The sequence below is a fragment of the Schistocerca gregaria genome, chromosome X (genome assembly GCF_023897955.1).
Source record: "Schistocerca gregaria isolate iqSchGreg1 chromosome X, iqSchGreg1.2, whole genome shotgun sequence".
Classification (NCBI taxonomy): domain Eukaryota; kingdom Metazoa; phylum Arthropoda; class Insecta; order Orthoptera; family Acrididae; genus Schistocerca; species Schistocerca gregaria.
In genome coordinates this window covers 357,018,508-357,041,989 of record NC_064931.1, presented here as the reverse complement: position 1 = coordinate 357,041,989, position 23,482 = coordinate 357,018,508, and positions in this window count along the sequence as shown.

The following is a 23,482-nucleotide window of genomic DNA, read 5'->3' as shown; positions in this document are numbered from 1 at the left end:
CATACACATATCACGACAATGCATTGTAAATTTAAAAAGAAGCATTGTATTCAAAATCATAAAGCATTTCAATTTTGATTGAAAATTAACTAATTCTGATTATAATTATTAAGCCTAAACTGCATGACTAGTTCGCCTTCTTACAATGTCTCCTAATTCGGAAAACACTTTGAGGTGGAAGTAAGTGGCTCACAAGCTACTTTCTACGCTGAACGCAGCTAAATTTCTGTTTCTAAACGGAGCAATGAGACCTCCGTAGGAATCTTGAGAACAATCGACTGCGCGCCTGACATCACCGCTATCCGGCCCTCACAAAGCCTCCCCCTTTCCCCTCTCCCTCTTCCTGGAAAGCCTTTCCGGAAATCGCTGATTAATGCAACCAGAGGCGCTTAGAGTGTGGCCCCAGAAGCCGATGAAAGGGGCTTCGGATTTAGCATATCAACTCGGTCGCATCAACGGTTTCTGTATCGATTTTCCTGTGTTCCACTAAACGCAGCTGTTCGGAATTTCCTCCATAAAGTGAAAAGACCGAGACCTGTCAATCTTTTTTTTTTAAAAAAAATATTCAAAACATGATGTAGAGCCTTTTTGATGGCATCAGTTACGCTTTTTACTTTCAATGGCGCGAGAAAAATTAAATAGGCATAATTCAGTGGCTATCTGACAAGGCCTAAGCACTCACCGCTACAACACATTACTCGCCAGCCACTGCTATATGCGAATAATATTTGCAGTCAGTAACTCACCCGTACCTCGCTAATTAGAATGCGGCTGCATCCATTAGCCGCTCAGGGCGGTACGGTCGTTGCTACAACAGTTGCGTATACCAGCGGTTTCTGCCGTCAAGTACGCCTCCGCACACAGCTTACACCGGACACGAACACGAGTGTCTAACACAATGCGCATGTATCGCTGCTACAGCACTACTTCTCCAATGTAACAGAGTGTGATATGAAATTAAATAGACGGGGTGTGTAAGAATATTTTGAACAAAGTTGTATCAGTGGTTCTATTACGATAAGTTACGCACCTGCATACATCTGTTCCCCAAATCCGACTTCACCATGCTGAATTATCAACAACTAAAAAAATCAAAATAGATATTCTTTGAGTATCCCTCAGAATGTATCTATGATCACAAACCGTGGTGGAAAACGAAAATATGTAAATCTTTTATGAGAAACTCTCAACATTCTATCCGGGGAGCAGCAGAAGATGGTGGGTGTGACACTCATAGAAACGTCGAGAAATCTTAAGGCTGCCCTATCTGGTTAGAAAAAAAAAAACTGGTTCAGATGGCTCTGAGCACTATGGGACTTAACATCTGAGGTCATCAGTCCCCTACAACTTAGAACTACTTAAACCTAACTAACCTAAGGACATCACACACATCCATGCCCGAGGCAGGATTCAAACCTGCGACCGTAGCGGTCGCGCGGTTCCAGACTGTAGCGCCTAGAACCGCTCGGCCACTCCGGCCGGCTAACTGGTTAGAAACCCGAGAGCTTTCCTTCAGTAGTATTCGCTGGGAACGTCTACATCCACATATACAGGGTGTTACAAAAAGGTACGGCCAAACTTTCAGAAAACATTCCTCACACACAAATAAAGAAAAGTTGTTATGTGGACATTAGTCCGGAAACGCTTAATTTCCATGTTAGAGCTCATTTTATTTTCGTCAGTATGTACTGTACTTTCTCGATACACCGCCATTATTTCATACGGGATACTCTACCTGTGCTGCTAGAACATGTGACTTTACAAGTACGACACAACATGTGGTTCATGAGCGATGGAGCTCCTGCACATTTCAATCGAAGTGTTCGTACGCTTCTCAACAACAGATTCGGTGACCGATGGTTTGGTAGAGGCGGACCAATTCCATGGCCTCCACGCTCTCCTGACCTCAGCCCTCTTGACTTTCATTTATGGGGGCATTTGAAAGCTCTTGTCTACGCAACCCCGGTACCAAATGTAGAGATACTTCGTGCTCGTATTGTGGACGGCTGTGATACAATACGCCATTCTCCAGGGCTGCATCAGCGCATCAGGGATTCCATGCGACGGAGGGTGAATGCATGTATCCTCGTCAACGGAGGACATTTTGAACATTTCCTGTAACAAAGTGTTTGAAGTCATGCTGGTACGTTCTGTTGCTGTGTGTTTCCATTCCACGATTAATGTGATTTGAAGAGAAGTAATAAAATGAGCTCTAACATGGAAAGTAAGCGTTTCCGGACACATGTCCACATAACAAATTTTCTTTATTTGTGTGTGAGGAATGTTTCCTGAAAGATTGGCCGTACCTTTTTGTAACAATATGTATGTATTACTTTGTGTGTTTGTGTTATAGTATCCAGGCTTACTTCTAAGGAATATTCACAATTTTGCTACATGGAAAAAAGGAAAGTTTAGATAGAACATCCTGCCGACAAAGGGAGCATCAATAGCTTAGCCTGGGTAACGGGTAGTATGAAACTGGATTTTCGGGAGTACACATGTGCCGAGCATCCGGACTTGTCTTTTCCGTGGTTTCCTTTAAACGCTTAAGGAAAATGGCCAGATGGTTCCTTTGAAAAGGACACGACCAGTAGCCCGCATTATCTCCTCCCATTACGAACTTGTGCTACGGTCTCCAATGGCTTGGTAGTCTACAGGACATTAAACCCGATAATTCTTTCATTATTATCTAGCCAGGGTCAGAGCCCTGCGTACCTGAAGTGATTTCATTTTGGTTGATGAAAATAATGTACACTCTAAGTTTACTTTGTTTTTATTGGTACATCCAGGTATTTTAATGTACAAAATGGCTATTTTCAGTGCAGAAGTGCTACGCCACTGTCGTGCATGTTTTGAAATGAAGTTACTCGTGTTTTCATTGATATGGGGCAAGCGATGTCTTTAAAACTACTTACGCGAATACGATTTCTACCCGAAACATGAAACTAAAAGTTCAGCGGCAAATTAGCTTGGAGTTTGGAGAAAAAGTGTACGAGCTCGACTTTGTAGTTCCACACACGCAAATCTATTGAAACAAAAAAGGGGAAAACGTTAGTGAACATCAATACAAATCCCTTTTTAGCAGTAACCTATAGCTAACAATCCGTATTAATCCAAGTATAAAACGCGATCGTGCATACGAGTTGTGAAGTGATCGCTTGCACTATCCATGCATGATTGTCTAAATCTAGTGTGAGATACCAGTGATGAATCCCTCACTCAGATACATTTCAGGGTTCTTTCTCACTGTTCCCAAAAAGAACTCCTCACCTCGGTACCAAGACACGTGCATGAGTATCTGGCGCCAGAGAACTCGAAAACTCTCCTTCATGCCGCTGTGTCAGCTGGTTTTATGGCCAGTGGGTGAAACGTGTGATTATCACTTTACGTAAAGTAAAATAGCGCCAAGAAAGCTTGTACGTCGGTACAAAAATGCAAACCTACTTGTCTTTCTCCATGACAACGCAACGCCACACACAAGTCTGTGCAACTGAGAGCAGCTCACAAAACTTCATTGGACAGTTCTTCCTCTTTCAACCTTCACGCTGAATATCGTACCTTCCAGTGTCGACGTGCTTGGCCCAATGAAGGACACACTGCGTGGAAAACAGTACGTGGATGACAGTGTGGTTATTCATGCAGCAATACGTAGGCTCCCACGGCGACCGGAGAGTGGCTCCATGCGGATATACGAGTATACGCCCTCTCCAATAAGGTGGAGTAGCCCGCCCGGTTAGCGAGCACGTATCTGCCCGGCGGACGTGTGTCGAAGTCCGGTGAGCCGGCCAGTCTGTGGAAGGTTTTTAGGCGATTTTCCATCTACCTCGGCGAATGCAGGCTGGTTCCCCTTATTTCGCCCTATCTACACTATGTCGGCGATTGCTGCACAGACTATTTCTTCACGTACGGGTACACCACCATTACTCTACCACTCAACGATAGAGGTTACACTCGTCAGGTGTGAGACGTTCCTTGGGGGGGGGGGGGGGGGGTCATCGGGGGCCCAACCGCACAATAACCCTGGGTTCCGTGTGGGGCCGTGGAGGGATGAAGTGGACTGCAGTAGTCGTCGTGGAGTAGTGGACCACTGCGGCTGTGGCGGGGACGGAGCTTCTTCGTCGTTTATAGGTCCCCAGCTAACATACAACATACAAGGTGGAGTAAGGCCGTCACTGATAATGGAAACTATGTTGAAAATAGGGTTTTGTAGCCAATTAAGTGGTGGTTTCAGGGGAAAAAAAAGATGTGTTGCATTGCTTATTTAACACTCCTCGTACTAACAGCAAGAAGAGAAACAGAAATTATAACGCTAAATTTAAAAATGTTTAATGATGAAACAACAGTCACATTTACGCTCAGAAGCAGTAACTATTATAATTATGTTGATAGCGGAGTAATTATGGTAGATTTGTGCTACAGTTTGCTGCTGAAATAGAGTTAAGTCAAAAAGATTAAAAAATTTAAGTTATGAGAAGAACTGAAGCAGATAAGATCGGATGCTTTTAAAATAAATAACGTACTGCAGAAAAAATGATGGAATGAGAGGAAGAAGACAAATGATTAGATGGCGAGATAACATCCATAAAGACATAACTAGGAAGAAAATCGACACCAAATGGACAAACAGTGCACTCGGTAGAAAGAAGTGAAAGCGGCTCGTAGAGCACGCCAGTGGTCGATAAGGCCGTTGTCACATGTAAAGCAAAGTAAGGAAAGATAATTGTTTCTTGCCATGTACATGGATGTAGTAACTGCAGATAGTGCTTCAACGTCTTCCTAGACGCTTTCTGGTGCAATGCTTGATGAAAACCAAGGGTTAATTGGTTTCAGAGTAGCATTTGGGAAGGAACTCGAGAAAATTTGGTACTGTAAGATGGCACACATACTTTGCACCTCGTATATCAGTTTCAAGGAAATTTTACGAATGAATATAGGTACTAGTATACCACGTGGCTAAGGAACTAGTAACGATGTCACGGAGGATGGTAGGTACACAGTCTTTTAGCTCTCACACAACCTAACGGACCACACGAAGCAGTGACATGTTACACAACATAGAACGACGCTCTTAACAGAGAAAATCATGAGAGGTGAAACTAATTACGTGCAAACTAAAGGCAGTGTTAAACAGCAATTACTGACGACGGAATACGTAAATAATGTGAACGGTGGCGGCAGATGCGGACTCGTAAACTGACATACGTCCGGGAGAGCGGTGTGCCGACCGCATGCCCCTCCATATTCACATCCAGTGATACCTGCGGGCTGAGGATGATTCGGCGGCCGTCGGTACCGTTGGGTTTTCGTGACCTGTTCGGGCGCAGTTCAGCATTTTTAATGACGTCAGATGATGTTTGTAGGAAAGCCACAACAACTGAAAGCTGTAACAAAATGTAGTAAGACCAGCAGAGGAACGACGTTTTTTGCAGACACTGAGAGTATTCCGTTACTTAAATGCGTGTAACGTACTGCTAGTAAATATTGTTAACTGTTTACGCGACTGATTATTAGTCAGTCGAAAAAATAGCAACGGTAAATTATGTAAGAGATAAGAGTAACTTAAAGAGGAACGACCAAATAAAGTTAGAAGTTGTCTAAAGAAAGCCTGAGATTTATTGAGAGGATCGTAATGAATGCAAAAGCTATTCTAGTTATTTCTCAAACTTTTCTTGCTATCCCTCAAACTTTTACCAAGTAGGATGCATAGAGAGGATACAGAAGTTACAATGGCCAGTATATTACACCTCTTGCACGTTTGATATGCGCACGAACATTACGAGTATACTCATAAAACTCAGAGGGTACAGTTTCCGAGGATACTCTAACAACATATTACTTCATCTCATCTTTCTCCTCTCCGTTGAACAGTCTTTCCGGAAACGTGTAACTTAAATTACTACATGATCTTTCCTACATGGTCGTAAGCGCATCACCAAGTGGGCCACAAATGTCTGTGTAGACTACCATTTCGCGGAGCGCTGTGTAGCCATGCTGTCACAGGCGTCTTATCACTGTTCGCGCGGCTCCCCCTGTCGGAGGTTCGAGTCCTCTTTCGGACATGGGTGTGTATGTTGTCCTTAGTTTACGTTACACAAAGTTATGTGTAAGCGTAGGGACCGATGACCTCAGCAGTTTGGTCCAATAGGAAAGTACCACAAATTTCCAATTTAACCGTTTCGCGTCCACGTAACCACACTTCAACCCCTGAGCTGCTATCCAGGGGAAAATAAACATTAATGGTTTGCTCTTGCCACAGGTACTTGCAGATTCTACCAACCCTAAAAACGTACGACTTGTAATAGCTATAATTATTAGTCTGAAAGTAACATATATGCTGACGTAATTCTGTCCAGTACACCGCTCTTAGTCACCAACAGAAATAGCGGCACTTATACTCGTTACATCCTTTATAGTTTCCTAAACGGTAGTTGCATATAAGTAAAAGAAATTAAAGAGGATATTAAGGCTTACTGACAGTCGTATTCGCGATTGGAACTGGAAAAGAAGGAATTGATGGTGGTAACACCAGTATCTGCAGCATCTCCGTCGACAGTGCAGGCGCGCCGCTCACCGCTCACAATTACGCGAGACAGCACTTCAGAACCTCCTGTAAGCGTGCCTCCGAGCCAGATCACTTCTCCTCTCCAGCCGTTCTCCGACAAGGGGGGAATGGGGAGGGGGAAACGGGGGGGGGGGGGGGGGGGGGACCGCGAGTGCGGGCGGAAGGAACGCATACAAGCCACCATTGGACGTGGAATCTACAAGACCTCACTGCTCGAGACTCTGGCCGGCCTGCTAATCTTCTCAATCTGCAGTATTTCAGAGATCTAATCAGATATTACGAACATCTACAGAGTTAACAAACATTAGCGTGGAAGACTGCAGTGAGGTACAACACATCGAAGTAGCACATCGCCACTATATATTATTAATATTCAGACAGTAATATTCGTGGGTCAGAATTCAAAACTATTTTGTTGATGTCAAAGCATTTCTCTAACTCGATAAAACTCAGCACCACAGAAGAACATACGGCACTCAAAGGTATATATGTAACTCAGCTATTACGTGTTACCTTTTTGTAGATGTCTGCGTGTATTTATTGCCACGTCATTCACCGATACATAGATAACCAACATACCCTCCGCCACATACTCCGGTGAGTTGCGGAGTATAGATACAGCCGTAAATATGTGGTGACGAACCATTAATGCTGCGAGGAGTACCATTTCCGCTGATGGGCACTGAAATTACAACACCAGTAAGAACAGCAAATAACGGAATTTGATCTATTGTGCGTTTACGGTATTGTATACATGCTTACATTTTCCGATAATTTAGGTGTGTATAGGATGGGAAATTTAGTATAGTCCAGGTGGACTTCAGGTAGAACTTCTCTTGAATGACAGTTACGGGTTCGTCAGTCTATGCCTCTTCAACTCTTTTCCAGCGTTGTCTAGGTCCATTATTGGTGTGCTAGTCCTTTGGCATTGCATGACCAGATGTTTACAAGCAAGGGCACCAACAAAGGCTTTAGACCGTCTTAGCATAGAGTTTAACCGAGCTTGGACGACAGCCTCTATATCGATGTGCTTGACGATAGCATCAGAAATAGACAATCTTGCAATAACTTGTAGAAAATTACGCCTAACATCATACAGATCACGAAAATTGGGCACAGCCGTCATCCTTAACATGTGAGATGTGTAGTGGCTGCTGTCCACATTGGCCGAGCTGTTCTAGGCGTTTCAGTCTGGAACCGCGCGACCGCTACTGTCTCAGGTTGGAATCCTACCTCAGGCATGGATGTGTGTGTGATGTCCTTAGGTTGGTTAGGTTTAAGTAGTTCTAAGTTCTAGGGCACTGATGACCTAAGATGTTAAGTCCCATAGTGTTCAGAGCCATTTGAGCCATATTTGCTGTCCACATTACCGCCCCGGCTACGCGAACCAGAGATGATCTTTCCTGTGTATTCAGTGGCACCAGATTTCGTCACAGCACGTGCTAGGCCTTTAAGCTTCAACAGACTCATACACCCATCGGGATGCTATACGCAAGACCGGAACAGGTGGACAAACGTCATGTTACCTCTTTTGTCTAGTGCTGTTGGGCTTAACACTTGCGGCACGTCACTCTCTGTTACTGCATCCAGCGAAGCCGCAGCGATGGTCTCCGTGATGGCAATCCGTGATGCTACGAACTCTATCGCACAGATAATGTGGATACTTGTCTTGTTGGAAACCAGCCTATTTCCTGACGCAAGGTCTGTGACATGGCAGAAAGGTCTTGCACGTCCGAGTGTTCATTTTCCCCCGGGCGCAAGTTGCGTGGAATAGTCGAGCTATGCTCGGCATTGTGTATGTTCCTTCTGAACCCATCGATTCCATCCCTGCACGACAGTCGTGGGAGACCAACCTACATGAGCAGAAATCTTGTTCAACCATAAATAGTGCCTCGGCAGGCCATGATCTTGCCAGTGTCAAATTCTAGCAAGTGCATGTGGGCGTTTCTCCTTCTTATAAGATAAATTTCAAAATAAGAAACCAACTGTGGAATATTGGTTCGGTGCTACTGCAACCTACTTTGTGCGATGGCGTTGAAATGCTAAGTATTTGCAAGTCTGAGCAATGTAGCTCACTTTATGCCAATTTCAAGTTTCTTGCAGGCCGTCTTGCTGGTGATGTAATTTTAACGACCATCAGTGCTGGAACTTCCGAAATGTATGTCTGGAACAAAACAGTAGACATTCACTAGAAAGACAAAACACAAACGTAGAGGTTTTTTAACTGGCAGGCAAGACTGATAAATAACGCGCTACATTGCATGCTCGCTGGTCGTTCCGGTTATTTCCTGTCGACTCGTTCCACGCACGTGCTGTCGTCGCAATATTCCCCGTATGAGTCGAAATTACACTGTAAGACAGTCTCATTTCCCTCTAGGTTCTGACGTAGTGAAACAGTGGAGTACCGAAACCACACAGCTCGCAAGCTGTCATGCTGTCGAAGAGACAAATTGAAACAGAATTTTTCCATGACATATGTAAATATCTGTGGTTTCACTATCATAGCTTAGAAACTGATAGATCATGAGAAGTGTGCTCAGATCGTTAGACTTCAGACCTAGTTCACACTGCCTTATTTTAGCAATCGATGTCGTTTACGTATCAAGTTCTTGTGCCGGGTCTCCATACCGCACCTGACATTGGAGATTCCGATAACTAGCAAAGCCCACCCGTGTACGTGCTCGGACACAACGAGCGGCCACCTGTCCACTAACAGTATGAATGGGAGAGGCCAGACAGCCAACATCCACAACAACTAACCGTCTTGGGCAACACAAACGGTTTACCACGTAAGTCTGTCCCTGCAGGGCAGTTTAGCAAAAACGCGCAATTTAAGAAGCAAACTAGGAAGAAACACAGAAAAGCTAAATATGTAACTTGTCACTCCGCTGGACTGTCACAGGCAGCACTTCGAAACTAACTAGTCCTTAATCCGCTGTAAATGTCAGTCGTGATTAGAACGGTGTTCTGTATACCTGATAGTGCGTTATATCGTACCTAAGTGAATAACAACATTGGCAAATTATTTTTGGCGCTGTATGGAGCGTGCTTCCGTACCCAGGGGAGCCGAGGTGTTTGGTATTTCGAGAGGCACCATATCGGAGATTGATACCGCATTCAGGGAAAGGAGAAAAATATCATCTGCTAAGTCACAACGCGGACGGGGGTGTATGTTGAGTGATCGAGACAGACTGTCATTGAAGATGGCTGTGTTGAAAAATAAGAAGAGTAGCTCTTCAGAAGTCGCTGAAGAACTGAATATCGCACTCGCGAACTCTGTCAGCACCAAAATTCGAAAACCACTCATCAGTAACGCAAATGCACGTAGCAGGAATCGTGATACATAAACCTGAGTAATGTAACAAACTCATTTGGCATGATGATCGTGCTGCACACTGTTTCCAACTTCTGACCGAAGGAGGAATAAGTTAACTTCTTCTGACCGTGTTCAAGTTGCAAGAACATGGCGGAGATTCGGTGACGATCTCCACAGCCATACCATGGTATTCCATGGGCCCCATGGGTACTCAACAAAGGCGGCATTACTACCAAGGGTTATGTGACCATTTAGGCTGATCAGGTCCATCCCATGGTACAGTATTTTTTTCCCTAATTGTGATGCTGTGTTTTAAGATGACAGAGTCCTTTCTCACATAGCTCTTATCGTCTAGGACTGGTTTTGTGCGCATGAGGATGAACCGTTGCATTTCCATTGGCCACCACTTTATAAAAAGTCTTTGTGGTCTATATTAGCTGTACGTGCTACTATTTTAAAGGAATAACATCTACATCTACATCTACATCTACATCTACATCTACATCCATACTCCACGAGCCACCTGACGGTGTGTGGCGGAGGGTACCCTGAGTACCTCTGTCGGTTCTCCCTTCTACTCCAGTCTCGTATTGTACGTGAAAAGAAGGATTGTTGGTATGCTTCTGTGTGGGCTCTCATCTCTCTGATTTTATCCTCATGGTCTCTTCGCGAGATATACGTAGGAGGGAGCAATATACTGCTTGACTCTTCGTTGAAGGTATGTTATCGAAACTTTAACAAAAGCCCGTACCGAGCTACTGAGCGTCTCTCCTGCAGAGTCCTCCACTGGAGTTTATCTATCATCTCCGTAACGCTTTCGCGATTACTAAATGATCCTGTAACGAAGCGAGCTGCTCTCCGTTGGATCTTATCTATCTCTTCTGCCAACCCTATCTGGTGCGGATCCCACACTGCTGAGCAGTATTCAAGCAATGGGCGAACAAGCGTACTATAACCTACTTCCTTTGTTGTCGGATTGCATTTCCTTAGGATTCTTCCAATGAATCTCAGTCTGGCATCTGCTTTACCGACGATCAACTTTATATGATCATTCCATTTTAAATCACTCCTAATGCGTACTCCCAGATAATTTATGGAATTAACTGCTTCCAGTTGCTGACCTGCTATTTTGTAGCTAAATGATAAGGGACCTATCTTTCTATGTATTCGCATCACATTACACTTGTCTACATTGAGATTCAATTGCCATTCCCTGCACCATGCGTCAATTCGCTGCAGATCCTCCTGTATTTCAGTACAATTTTCCATTGTTACATCCTCTCGCTACACCACAGCATCATCTGCAAAAAGCCTCAGTGAACTTCCGATGTCATCCACCAGGTCATTTATGTATATTGTGAATAGCAACGGTCCTATGACACTCCCCTGCGGCACACCTGATATCACTCTTGCTTCGGAAGACTTCTCTCCATTGAGAATGACATGCTGCGTTCTGTTATCTAGGAACTCCTCAATCCAATCACACAATTGATCTGATAGTCCGTATGCTCTTACTTTGTTCATTAAACGACTGTGGGGAACTGTGTCAAACGCCTTGCGGAAGTCAAGAAACACGGCATCTACCTGTGAACCCGTGTCTAAGGCCCTCTGAGTCTCGTGGACGAATGGGTTTCACACGACCGTCTTTTTCGAAACCCATGCTTATTCCTACAGAGTAGATTTCTAGTCTCCAGAGAAGACATTATACTCGAACGTAATACGTGTTCCAAAATTCTACAACTGATAGACGTTAGAGATATAGGTCTATAGTTCTGCACATCTGTTCGACGTCCCTTCTTGAAAACGGGGATGACCTGTGCCTTTTTCCAATCCTTTGGAACGCTTCGCTCTTCTAGAGACCTACGGTATACCGCTGCAAGAAGGGGGGCAAGTTGCTTCGCGTACTCTGTGTAAAATCGAACTGGTATCCCATCAGGACCAGCGGCGTTTCCTCTTTTGAGCAATTTTAATTGTCTCTCTATCCCTCTGTCGTCTATTTCGATATCTACCATTTTGTCAACTGTGCGACAATCTAGAGAAGGAAGCACAGTGCAGTCTTCCTCTGTGAAACAGCTTTGGAAGAAGACATTTAGTATTTCGGCCTTTAGTCTGTCATCCTCTGTTTCAGTACCATTTATGTCACAGAGTATCTGGACATTTTGTTTTGATCCACCTACCGCTTTGACATAGGACTAAAATTTCTTAGGATTTTCTGCCAAGTCAGTACATAGAACTTTACTTTCGAATTCATTGAAAGCCTCTCGCATAGCCCTCCTCACACTACATTTCGCTTTGCGTAATTTTTGTTTGTCTGCTAGGCTTTGGCTATGTTTATGTTTGCTGTGAAGTTCCCTTTGCTTCCGCAGCAGTTTTCTAACTCGGTTGTTGTACCACGGTGGCTCTTTCCCATCTCTTACGATCTTGCTCGGCACATACTCATCTAACGCATATTGTACGATGGTTTTGAACTTTGTCCACTGATCCTCAACACTATCTGTACTTGAGACAAACCTTTTGTTTTGAGCCGTCAGGTTGAAGGTTTCCTTGAAAAACATACGGGACTTGCGGTCGTCCATTCCGAGCGACTGAAATCTGTTTCGAATATCAACGGTTTTCTTACACCATATTAGGAATGCTAATGACGGTAATATGTTGTGCTATGGTGTTTCCATAGCTGAGAAATGCATGTGTGGGCATTCACATATCAAGCAAGAATGTTATAATTGGAATGACGCTTTTTATTGCTTGCTGATTACCTTTAAGGAATTTTTTTACACACTACTTTACCTTACTAAGAATTCCTTGGCAAGAGATAAAATATTACCACACACACAAGATATAATACATTGTGATACAATCTGTGTGATAAATTAAATCTTACTTAAGGAATGTTCTGAGAAACTTTACAAGAGAAAACATTTTGAAATAACGTTCTAATTATGTCAGCCAGCCGAAGGAACATATTTTCCGTAATAGTAATTCGTTTTTATACTTAATTTATTTAAAATTACGTTAACAAAAACTTAACCAAAATTCTGGTGTTTGTACGACAGCCTTGATTTTTCCTTGTGCACATCGATGTTTCCAAGATAATATTGGCAGACGAAGCACAGAAATGGTCTTGCAACCGTCAACACAGAGGCCAAAGTTATGATTACAGATTTTTCTAATGACAACAGACCTGACATCACAATATCTTATAACTACGCGGCCATTATTCGTTTCGAGTATTTAGGATCTCTTGTCACCGATACTGGTGACTGCGAGCATGAGATCTGTAGAGGCTTTTCGGTTGCAGAAATTTCACAGCGAAACTAGCTCGCGTCTTGAAGTACACCTCCATCACCACCAAGGCAGAGCTGATCCTTGTCCAAAGACTAATCGTTCCTATCGTGGTCAATACAGCAGAAATTTGGATGATGAAGATAGCAGCGTATAGCAAAATTTATGCTCTGAGAAGGTGGCGCTATAAAAGACAGCACATTGAACTAATGAATCTATCCTGAGGCAGCTGGGCACCAGAATATGGCTTTCGACGATAGACAACCAAAAGCAGATGAAATACTTTTCTCACATTGCCAAAAGGAAAGAGCAATAGAAAGGAAAATCATGAAAGGAAAAACCGGCGACCGAAGACCTAGAAGACACGCACCGATGCGGTGGGTACACCACATTAAGAGCCTCCCCGGGATGTGCTTGCAGCAAGCAAGTGCGAAGCCCAAAACCGAGCACTATGGTAACTGGTCTTCAAGGTGATTACCACATGATGCCACTACACCCTTGCGTAGCGTTAGACCAATGACGGAGATTGATTACCTTATCTCGTTAAGGGGCTTGACCATTCTAGATGATTAGGTTGAAGTTGCTTAAGGCAACACTGGGTATCTGAGCTCGTTGGCCTAATAGGAACTGCGGGAACTATCATCGTAGCAGTTAATAAATGACAACTCAACAAAAACTGGAGTTCATTCTAACTACAAGAGATACTTTCAGGCACATTTTGCTAAATTTTTGTTGAAGAGAATTCCAGATTTTCAGTGTGTAGCAAATGCTTTACCTTAGCAATCAGTAATGTAGTGGAGCACGTATCTTTAATAGAAAACGCTAAATATACAGGAACGATCATTGAATAAGCAACAGAGCGATGTGCCCTAAACGGAGGGGCCGGTAATCTTGCCATAATTTTGCTATACAGCCTGGAGAGCCAATGTCACTGTCTCGGGCGCACCGCTCTCTCGGCCGCACCGCTCAGTGCGGCAGCATCAGTTCAGCTGAAGGAGCGAAAGTATTGGTAATTCCCGGAACTATGCTGCATCATGTCAGTAGCACTTATATGACATACTGACAAGATAAAATAAAATAAAATCAGAACTATCATTAGCATACGACCTCAGGCTCTGCTCCGTGCTCCTTGTTCATTGAAAAGTCAGATACGAACTTCTTAAGTGTTAACAAGAAAAGAGAGACACAGAAGTTTAAGAACATATCATGGAATCTCACTCAGTGAGGTGGTCCGTTGGTTTCGGCGTAAGAATTGAGACTAAAAAGTAAGAGGCTTTTGGTTTTGTTTTTTTCGGCCATCAGTCTTTTGCCTGGTTTGATGCCACTAGCTAATCTCTTCGAAAACTACCAGTTACTCTCGACGTCCACAATTATTTGTTGCATATAATATAATCTCTTTATCTCGCTCAACACTTCTTATCTTTGTCTCCTTCAAGTGCTCTTGAAATTATACTCTCATGTCTCAACAAATTCGCTATCGTGCTGTCCCTTCTTGTAGCAAGTGTTATCACATACTCCTTCGCTAGCCGATTGTGCGAAGAGCCTCCTGATTTACTACCTTGTCAGTACACTTAATTTTGTGCATGGTTTTGTAATGTCACATCCGACTCTGCGATTCTCTTCATTTTCGGTTTACTCACTATCCACTATTAATTTCCATTCACTGCTGTAATCTATAAGTATATTACTAGAAATATGTATCTAAGTTTACAACCTACATTTGATACTAGTTGACTGCTTTTGGCGGAGACTGTTCTCTTTGCTTGCGTTATTTTACTACCTGTATCCTGAAGGTTTCGTACGTCATGTGTTATATTTACTTCAGATTAGCAGATTTCCTTCATTGGTGAACTACGTTGTTGCCGTTTATCGCTAAGCTCGTCCCTGCCGATTCTCAATACTTTTTGTTATTTTGGATAATTCTCAGCCCATATTTTATCCTCAACAGACTGTTTCTTCCCACTTGTAATGAAGCTGGCAGAGTCATCAGAGCTACCAGTTTTCAAAACCCAATACATTCCTTCTCGTTAGGTTTTCCCCGAAACATTTAACGTAAATACTGGAATATTTCTTCAGTTTGCTCACAGAATATTTTTGCTTCAAATTTGTCTATCCTGGATACCGCAACCATCTCTAGGGATCCAGGTGAAGATAAACATTCAGCCCTAAGCCCTTTTTCTTCCGTCCAAGTAACACTGAAAACCGTAATGCTTCCAAAACAATTCACGATATCGAAATATCGGTAAGACTGTTGTCAACTGGTAACACGCTAGTAATTTGTTATTTCGATTAAACAAGGACTTAAAAAAAAACAGCCGTTCTGGGTATCCGCCTGGGTCTTGTCACGGTCCGCGCGGCTCCCTCCGTCGGAGGTTCGAGTCCTCCCTCACGCATGTATGTGTGCATCGACCTTAGAGTAAGTTAGTTTAAGTTAGATTAAGTAGTATGTAGGCATAGGGACCGATGACCTCAGTAGTTTGATCCCATAAAACCTTACGACAAATTTTCAAATTTTATTTAAAAAAATAGTATTTATGTGTTATGGGTGGAACAACGTACCGTCAATCGAAATCACTTGGAACAGAGATTATGGCGATTTAACCCCACTATGAGTTGAAATTTCTCGAAAAAGCAACATGGCTATGTGGCCAATACTACGGTTTACGGCTGTTCCTTAATGAACTTTCTCCCCATTCTCCATTACAGAACGTATACCGGGACAGACAGTTTAATTTTCTGACTTCAAGTTTATTTCACTTCGAGATCCTTAAAGACAGTTCACAATCTGGAATTAGAAAACGATCATGCGGGAAATCGGTCTTCTCCTCTTGAAGGGAACACTTCAGGAATCCACCATATGTGACTTAGGGAACCTTTCAAAATCCAAATCACAGAGTCTGGCCTATCATGGTACCTGACTCATCAGTACGTGACACTCCATAGAGCGTAAACCTGCCATGGGCCGCATTATAAAGTTCTGGTAACAGTGAAACACTTTACTTCACTACAGCCACAAATTAACAGGAAAATAGCTTCAAAGTAAGTTACTACGAGTGGTGGTGTTTTTAAACTTTAATCTCAAGCACCACAGTCAACAACAAACAATGTCAATTGTACCAACTGATGACACATGATGTCGTGGCATCTCAATCGTATCTACTGGTGTTTAACTGAGCATTGTGAGCAGCACAGCGCATAACCGATTTTGTCCTCTCACATTAATCGCCTGAATCCAGCTGGGAGAGTTAAGGCATGACTCACTACGCTTCCCTCTTGTATCGACTCGATGGCTTGCCCCGCCGAGGGTAGCATGCGGTTATCTCCCTCGTGTAGGGCGACTCCTAATTTATCTCTCAGTGGTACTAGTAGGTGGCACTTCGATTGGGAATTAAACTGTAAAAGGGCTTCACCTTGTTGTATAGGAGATGGTGCAGGTCATATGCAGTGTATTCGAAGGTGCGGAGAAATGTGGGGAATGAAAAGCCTCAACACCCAATTTGCAGCAATTCTTGAGCAACGTTATTGGCAGTTCCGCAAGCACAAAGCATGTAAATAAATGGTAATTATTTTCGTCTCCGCATAGGAGAATTGAATTTTGGCCCCAGCGCAAGGAAATATGATTTGTTTTGCAGTGCCGATGCCTATGCTGCAGGTGTTTCTGACAGTAGTTTCTTAGCTTCATTGTAGGAAGTACATTTTGAGAACTATGTGACCTATCCCAGGCAGCTATGGTAGTCGCCGACAACAGACATCCACCACAGTGCAGAAACGCAATTCAGGCATGCCGGTCACAATACCACTCTAAACCCAGCCGTCTGTGCTGTGATGCTAACGGCAGCGTACGAGTGCAACGCTAACTTGCTAATCCTGCTGTTTTTGGTGTCCGACCAAGGCTGCAAGATTGCACATAATATGCAGGGAGTCTATTAGTTGCCATCGGATGGTAGGCGCAGATGTGAACGGGTTACGGTGTGCCTGGTGGACAATAAAGCGATCCTCCCTCGTGTTGGTGAGCGTGGTCGACTGCAACCTTGACGACGAGTATGCCTGCCCTCACGTTCCAGTAGAGCCCAAATGGCCCACACATCTAGATATTGCACGATTCGAGAAGCCAGCCAGATGGAGACTCACAACGAGGGCACTTTCAGACCCCGTCAGGAGATGAAACCGGTGCGTGACATAAGCACACGACATCTCTGTGTCCTCCACACTGCCTACTTAACATCTGACACTGTTCATGCCTGTTATATAACCTACCAGGGGCAACAACAACCTAAATACGTACTGCAAAAATACGCTTTGGTGGCCGTTCTATCTGTCACACACAGTCGGTACTTCAATCACTTACATACATGCCGATTATGTGTGTAGGTATACAAAATTACATTGAGAACGATCTTCCAGGTTTAGGTTCTCAGTGATTTTCCCAAATCGCACGAGGGGAGTGCCATACCGGATCTTAGAAAGGAAACAGTCGATTTCTTTCCGATTCTTCCCAAATACGACCTTGTGCTCCGTCTGTAATGACTCGACGTCGACGAGACATTTAATTTTCATCGTCCTCCCTGCTCACTCCCTTTCACTGTCATCACGCGAAGAAAGGTGCTGGGGTGCCAAAATAAAATTTAGAAACAAATTCCTGACCCAAAAATCACATACCAGAACCTATTGAAAAGAACCGTTTCCGAATTTAGGTGCGAAAACTGTTAAGGCTTCTGAACCGTCCGGCAAGCGCGTTTTCTTATTGCACGAGCAGTCGCGCGCCGCATTTTCTGCACTACTTTCGCTGCTCAGTTCTGCGGTTACTTTCCTATGCTCTCACGCCTAGTATTGATATTAATTAGTTTACTATTTTTAAGGGTAGATGTAGTAACACTCAAAATGATATTAATTCGGGAAAGAACGTTTCGTTATTTAACATGGCTGTTAATTTTACTTTATTTAGAAAAGTTGATATACACTTAAACTCATAAATGACATAGTTCTAAAAAATCTATATTTCGTTCTCAGCGTTGAAAATTAATATACGTTGTAGTGAATGCCTACGGAAACTATATTATAATAGCTTACACACAGGCCATGTTCACTACTCAGTAATTTAAGGGATATCAAGATTCAAATCTCTAGTCATCTGAATCTGTAGGTGTAACTTGACAGTTATCACATGTGTAACTAATACTCGTATGGTGTCTGCAAACAAAATTATTGTAAGAATCACACTTTATTGTTTTGTTAATATTCTCGGCCCTTACAAATAACACAGCGTCCCCGTTTCTTAGCCGAATGCTTGCCGGGCGCTTTGGCAGAGCGGTTCCAGGCGCTTCAGTCCGGAATCGCACTGCTGCTGCGGTCGCAGGTTCGAATCCTGCCTGGGGATTGGATGTGTGTGATCTCCTTAGGTTAGTTAGGTTTAAGTACTTCTAAGTCTAGGTGACTGATGACCTCAGATGATATGTCCCATAGTGCTTAGAACCATTTGAATGATTTGAACCGAATGCTTCTCAACTTGCTCAGGTGTTCTCATGTACCTTAGATGGAACAGCGATATGTATTTGGGAAGGCTCTGAATTTTGGCTCTTTCTATTAGATGTGGTTTTATGAGATCATAAGCCAGCTTCTTCAGAAATACTCTTCTCGCAACCTTTCGATTTTGTCCATTTGAGTGAAAAAGGATCTGGGCGTCGATACCAGCAATGTTCATTACAGCGAAATAGATTACCAAAGATTCTCATTACACGAGCCACAGAATATGTGCCACACATCTGGTCGACTGTATCAACGCCACCCTTAGTGTCATTGTAGCCTAAAACAATCTCTGGCGTTCGAGAATCTTCATAGATAGTACCCGAATCATGCTTAGTTGACAACAAGAAAACCGTTTTGTTCTTCTTCGGTACGTCAAATCGTTTTTATATCCTAGGAGCGGAGGACTAGGTATTCGATTTTTCTTAGGCAGAAACTCCAAAGCAATTTCTCGTTTCTTCTTCCAGATTGTCCCAATACACGTAAGCCTTTTACCTAATGGCGACATAACCAAGGGAAGACTTGTATACCAGTGGCCCATAGTTATATTCCTGTTGGATCCCTCTATTTGACTCATAAGTTTTCATCAGTGGTTACAAACCCACCGATGCTGTACGTACTTTTGCAACTGGTAACAAACTCATCCCGAATTGAACGTATTGCGGCCTACTTTTCAGATCTTCTCTCTTCTCTTGTGATTTTATCGTCGAAACGAATACACCGCAGCAAGAATAAAAATCGCTTGTAGCTCATCACAGCTCGTCCAGTTTTGATTCCTTATACATCGGTATTCCACAGTTCAATTACATTAGTGTGATTTGCTTTCTTCTTTCCGAAGAGATAAACTAACTCAAGGAGTACCAGTATTTGACTTCTCGTAGTTTCTTCTTTGTCTCTTTCTCTCTGATAATCTGATAGTTCTGGTTAGAGTTGAATATATTTGTTTGTATATTTCACAATAGTATCGATCTTTTCCATGTTAATTATCGTGAGGAATCCAAAGATCTCGGTTGTTACATCCCTGGCAACAGAGTTGGGTGCAGGAAAAATTTTTACAAAATATTTTTCCAACTCGCTTTGCTTGTAGCAGAGCTAGTACTATCCCTTCATTTAGAAGTTCTGTCTCTTCCCACAAGCCAATCACCAATAGAACGTGGTTGACTATTATTTTCATCATTTTCGCCTTACTCATTCTCTTGTTCACTTTCAGTGTCATGGTCACTACGAGTAATTACCTCCACTTCCTTATTAGTATCAGTGTCCGATACAGTGTCTACATCTTCCGTAAAACAAAACAAACATTATTAACAATCTCCATCTTTATTCTTCATTTCTAACTATTCGGAGCTCTCTGCCGCTAGAGAGCTCCGAATTTTAGCATGTAAGATAGCGGTGTAGAATGCAAACATAGACCATAGATAACATAGACTACGCATGACGTCATTTTACTGAAACCAACATCTAAGTCACGTGAGTTGGAGCACGAAGCCGAGGACGTCTTACACATTTATAGTGCACATTTTGACATTTCTGTTAAAGATCAAATGTTGTGCGTTTTACTAGGCGAAGAAGAAATACCCTCCTCATATGCTCAGATTAGTCTTGTTATGTATCCTACACACTAGGTAAAGTGACGAAACTTTCAGTTGTGCAAGTGAGTTACTTTAAAATACTTGCAGATGTATTTCCATGAGGCGAAAGTTAGGATGGATGTTTATCCTTTGATTTAAAACTTGTTGAATTACTAAGATTTTGAGACAACATATCGTAAATATGTAGCTCGATAAACCTGTATAATCAACGTTTTGTAAGATATTGCACTTCCTGTCTTGATATCGTTTCGGTATCTGTACTGGATAAAGCAAATGTCAGGAATCATACGTGCACATAAACGAACTTTCTTTCTTACAAAAGCATACTAAAGCATTTTACACATATTCTTGTGTAATAGTTAGAAAACTAATTCGAAATTAATATTTTGGCTTCCACTTCTATGGAAGCGACGAACTACAAGAATACACAATGCAAAAAAAGGCAAATATTCACTAAAGAACATTCTGTCGCTCGTTAAAAGAGCTGTCAATACGTTTTAACTTGACCACGTATAACAACGATAACAACTGCTTTATTATCGGGAATTTCGAATAAACTAGGTTAACTGCGCTTCTATGAGGGTTATTTGGAAATTTCTCGGAATCACCACGAGAGGTCAGCGCTAGTGCAATCAGATATTCATTGGATTGTTGCCTGTAAACACGTGCCACCCCAGTGCTCTTAGAAGAGAGCTGTAGCGGTGACATGGCTCTGTTGCTGTTCCCGCGTAGTTTTATTTGTTTATTTAATCGGATGGCTAGGGTCCCCCGTCGGGCAGGCCTTTCGCCGGGTGCCGGTCCTTCAATTTGACGCCACTTCGGCGACCTGCAGTCGATGAGGATGAGAGTATGAAGGTTAGGACAGCACAACACCCAGTCCCTGGGCGGAGAAAATTCCCCGACCCAGCTGGGAATCGAACCAGGGCCCAGAGGATTGACTATCCGTCACATTGACCATTCAGCTACCGGGGGCGGACTTCCCGGGTGGTGATTTGCGATGATGGAAAAGATCGAGATTCATGCAGTGATTAAGTACTTCCTAAAGAATGGTATGAAAGCAAAGAACATTCACGCTGATTTACAGAATACACTACGGCACTGCGCTCCTTCATATCCAACTGTGGCCAAGTGGACAAATGAATTTAAATTTGGCCGGGAGAGCTTAGATGATGATTCACGCAGTGGTCGGCCAAGATGTGTCACTGCTCCAGAAATCATTGCAAAAGTGCACAAAAAATGGTCATGGAGAATCGCCAATTTTAAAAGTGCGCGAAATTGCTCACGCTTGTCAGATGTCATTTTAACTGAAGAATTAGAAATGATAGAATTATGTGCACGATGACTGCCGCGACTCGACGCTGCATGAAAAACGTGTGTGAATGGACATATGGGAAGACTGCTTGTCCCGTTTTAGGAGAAACGATCACGATTTTTTGTCCGGTTTGTGGCCACAGATGAAACTTGGATGCACTACTACACCCCAGAGACAAAACAACAGTCAAATCTGTGGAAACACGATGATTCTCCTCCGCCAAAGAAAGCAAAGACGATGCCTTCGGCAGGAAAGGTCATGACATCAATGTTCTGGGATGCGAAGGGTGCACACATGTGCCGTCGCCGTGGAAAGATTACGCGAACTACCGTATGAATTGTTGCCACACCCGCCTTATTCACCTGATATGGCTCCATCATACTTCCATCTCTTTCCAGAACTGAAAATTTTTCTTGGTGGGCTAAGATTCACTTCAAACGAACAACTGATAGCCGGATTTGACAACTATATTGCAGAACTTAAGGAAACTCATTTTCGTTTCGAGTTGAGATCAAGGCACTGGAATATAGCTTGATCAAGTGCATTAATCTACAAGGGGACGACATTGGAACTTAAAAAAAAAATCAGTGATGTAAGTACTTTTTTTGTCTATTCCGTTCCGAGAACTTCTCAAATCACCCTCGTACGTGTGTAAGAGTAGCACTACAGTTCGTTGAATCGTCAGAACCAACGATTGATTTCAGCTGCAAATGAAACAAATTGTAACTGTCAGCTCCACTTCACACAGTGCGTAATGACAGGAACTCTGCTTTCTGCCCCGAGTCACGTGACTGAGATGTTTGTTACAAGCGTTAACACTGCAGGAATAGGGATATGCGCGGTCTGTGTCATATATGGTCTATGAATGCAAACGTATCAATGTCAGTGCGTAAGGAACAGCGTGCTATAATGAAGTTTTGAACTCGAAGAGTTCGCCCTCACATGGAGCACCCTCTGCTTTAGCATGCTAGTGACAAGCCACACACAAACGCTGCGACATCTTCGATCATCCTACATACAGTTCTGGCTTGGCCCCATCCTATATTCGTCTGTTTCCTAAACTTAAGAACACTTTCGAGGACTTCACTTTGATAGTGATGAAGCGGTGCAAGCAGAGGTGAAGCTGTGGGACCGACAACAAAGTCGAAAATTCTACAGTAACGTTATGAACAAACAGATCTCTCGGGCGACATGTGTCGTCGGCAGGGTGACCGCGTTGAAAAGTAAATACGTAGACATGAAGAATAAAGACGTAGAGTGTTAAGGGTGTTTCTTTTATTTAAAAAGCACTAAGAGTTTTCACATAGAAATGCTGAGAAATTACATTTCAGCATGCCCTGGTAGAACGATAGCGACCAGCTAGACCTTACGAACGTTGAGTAAATACTGTCGTAATCCCCATCCGTGCAAACAGATGTAGATTTGGCGTGACTACCCTAAACCACTTAGGATGAATACCTGGATGATTCCTTCTATAGAGCACCACTGATTTCCTTCGCCATCCTACCCCAGAGTGATCTACTGCTACGTCTCTACGTATCTGGTCATCGGAGGGGCTTTTAACACTAACTGTCATTCTTTCCTATCAAATTCTTGGCAGACCATTCCGAAATAGGCTTCCCAAGTTTTCTGTAATCGGTTTTTAGTTACCTTGTACTTAGGCTCCGTGCTAGTGAATAACACAATCCTGCATACTTATTAAGTACTTTATCATAATACAGTTAGATTTTCAGACTCGAAAGAAAATGTCATAAAACGCTGCTTTGCGGGGCGAATGGGAAACCTGTAGTCGTTACGCGTTTCCACTGAGCTAACCACTGCAGTTCTTTACTCATATTGCTTCATTAATACTGATTTATATCATTTGAAGCTGAAAATGAAAGCAATATGGTAAT